The sequence below is a fragment of the Cinclus cinclus genome, chromosome 6 (genome assembly GCF_963662255.1).
Source record: "Cinclus cinclus chromosome 6, bCinCin1.1, whole genome shotgun sequence".
Lineage (NCBI taxonomy): Eukaryota > Metazoa > Chordata > Aves > Passeriformes > Cinclidae > Cinclus > Cinclus cinclus.
Window position 1 is genome coordinate 52,740,873 of NC_085051.1, and position 2,804 is coordinate 52,743,676.

Below are 2,804 nucleotides of genomic sequence, written 5' to 3' on the forward strand. Positions count from 1 at the left end.
AGTCCACAGGAGCCTAGTCTGAGCCAGACTCATTAATGATTTGAATGCTGAAATGTAGAGAAGGCTTGCAAGAGGTCTAGGGACTGCAAGCACAGTGACCAGAAATAGGGGAAGAATCTGATCTCAGAATTATCCAGGAACATTAAAAAAACCAATAGGATGCACTTCAAACACAACAGGAGCAGCATATGGCAATGCAACAGAAGTAAACAACTGTATAAACACAAGGAGGAAATTGCCCATTCAGTAATAAGTCTGCAAAAATTCAAACACTCCAGAGTAATGACAGGTCATGAATGAGCTGTGTCAGCACATTGCTGTGAAAAGGGAAGCCTCCAGCTGGGAAATGCTCCACTACTGGCATTCCAGAGAACAAAAGGCAAAAGGTAGAATGATTGACAGACCAGAAATGTGATGTCTGAGAAAGCATTGATGGAACCAACACAGTCTAATTTAAAAAGGAAAGAAGGCCTAGACAAGATGTTGGCTCTCAAAGAAGTAAAAGCTGCTTCTAGAAAGAAATGCAGTAGTGGGAAGGGAAGGCAAGGCAAGGCAAAGCAGGGCAGGCAAACCGGGGAAGGTAAAGAAGTCTTCAGGGAAATTCAGCTCCACAATGGCTTTGATACCAGACCTTGGTCATGTGATTGCAGTTCTTCCCTGATCAGTCTCAGAAAACCACTCACTCAACTTTTCCTCGTATGTTGGGAATGCCCAAGGTTTGCTGGCAACTCCACATTCCCCCAGGGTCCTGTTTTTAGGTAAGCTGAAGGGAAGGTGATGCCAGAGCTCTGCTACTTGAACCTCACTCTGCCTCACAGGACCCGGGCACTTGGCTCCTGCAGTCACTGCCACTTCTTCCTCCCTGCAGCAAGTGTTGGGTATGCAGAGACATTTCCCACTGTGCCCACAGTAATCCCTGTCCGTGTGGCTATCAGGCACTCTTGGGGAAAACATTTCAGGCATGACTGTTTTTGATTATGATCTTGTGATCTGAGCTCCATCAGCCTGGGCTTGTTTGGTTTAAGAAGGAGCCAAGAAAGTGCTGCTGACAGGGCACTTACCAACAACCATGCAGGACATGACACAGCAAGAGGCTCATCCCTACTAGCCCAGGACAACCTTAATAAAGAAACCACCACAGAGCTATGACACAGTGCACCCTGTTCCTCACGGCATTCTCCCCTTGCAGCACAAGCTCCTGCCACAGGACTGCCCGGGACACCTGCCGTGCTCTGGGCACAGGGCTGAGCCAGGGACAGCCAGGACAGCTGCAGCAGCCCGGGCTGAGCAAACCCCAGTGGGGCAGGGAACCTTGGCCGCAGGGCTTTCCCCATGGCAGGGACGGCGGCAAAGCAAGGATGAGCACAGCGCTTTTGCCAGGGTTGACATTCTGAGACAAAAGACAAGTACATTGGTGGGAATTTAATGGGAGACCTAAGTGTAAACACGACAGGAGAAGGAACCCGCCCAAGCTGAGGGACCGGGGAGACGGCCCAGGGCCCAGCTGGGTGTTAGGAAGAGACTCACGATGGTCCGAGGAGGGGGCAGCTTTGTTCCCGCAGGTCAGCCCAGCTCCGCTGTCCTCAGCTTTTAAGCTGAAAGCCGGTGGGACAGGGCTCAGGAACACCAGCTACCAGTCGCAAATGGGCGACAGTCGGCGCTGAAGCTGGGCCCGTGTCTGGAAGGAGAAACCCTCCCGTGCCAGCCCTGAGGGCGTCCCCGCTCCGCGGCCCCACGCGTGGGCCCGGCTGTTCCCGCAGGTTTTGCTCCCATCTAGTGGCGGGTCCCGGCTCCACACGGGCGCTCGGCGGCCAGGACGAGGCATCCCGGGGATCCGCAGCTTGGCTCGGGCGGGGGCGCTCAGGGCCCCTGGCTGTCGAGGGACGAGGTGACACAGGCCGGGCAGGGGGGCTGGGGGCTGCCCTGAGCCCGGGCACCTGCTCGGCCAAGGGGCCACCCCTCAGCCTGCGCTCTGCAGGGTTCTCCCCCTTCTCCCATGGAGCTCTCCGTGAAAAACTCATGTTTGACGCCTGCCCCAGCTTCTTCCCGAGCCGCAACACCTCCTTTTGGGTTTATCCTTCCCTTCCCCAGACCCTCCTCTCCCTCCAAAGTTTGGATAGTGCTGAGTGAGACCCCAGCAGACATGGGAAAAACGGGCCATGGACCATGGCACCATCAGCAGGAGCTGCAGCAAGCATCTGGGAATGAAAATTGGAAACTTTCTCAGCACTGGGCAGCCTGGAAGGGAATAAAATTACATCATTCCTCATAGCACAAACCCATTTTTTAGGCACAAAAGATCAGTGTGGAGAAGTTCAGAGGGTAGAATCCAGTGAAGAAAGAAATCTAATACTCATCTATGAACCAAGACTGGCTTTACAATTTTTCCAAAACTCTGCAAGGGTATATAATCTAACAAACAGCTCCAGACAGTCTGCTCGTGCAAGTACTTTATCCCAGCCCTGAAGCACAGGGGTTTTCCCAGCAGCTGCTTTAAACTCAGTCCATTTTTTCTAACTTCTGGCAGACTGGCACCCCTTTAAGAACAGCCCATTGAGGCAATATGCCATAGTCCCATACAGGCTGTGTGAGCCAAGTTGGACAGGACAGGCAACTGCAGCCCCTGGAGGGGCAAGGGGGCAGCTCAGGGAGGACAGCTGGGACCAGGCTGAAAACCAGGCTAGCAATAGGAGACAGGAGAATAAGCTGGAGCTCAGAGAGATGGAATCAAGGCTCCTAAAAAGCAAGTAGGAGAGGCAAACCCATGCAGGATTATTTATTTTGGCTGCTGACTTGCTCTTAGT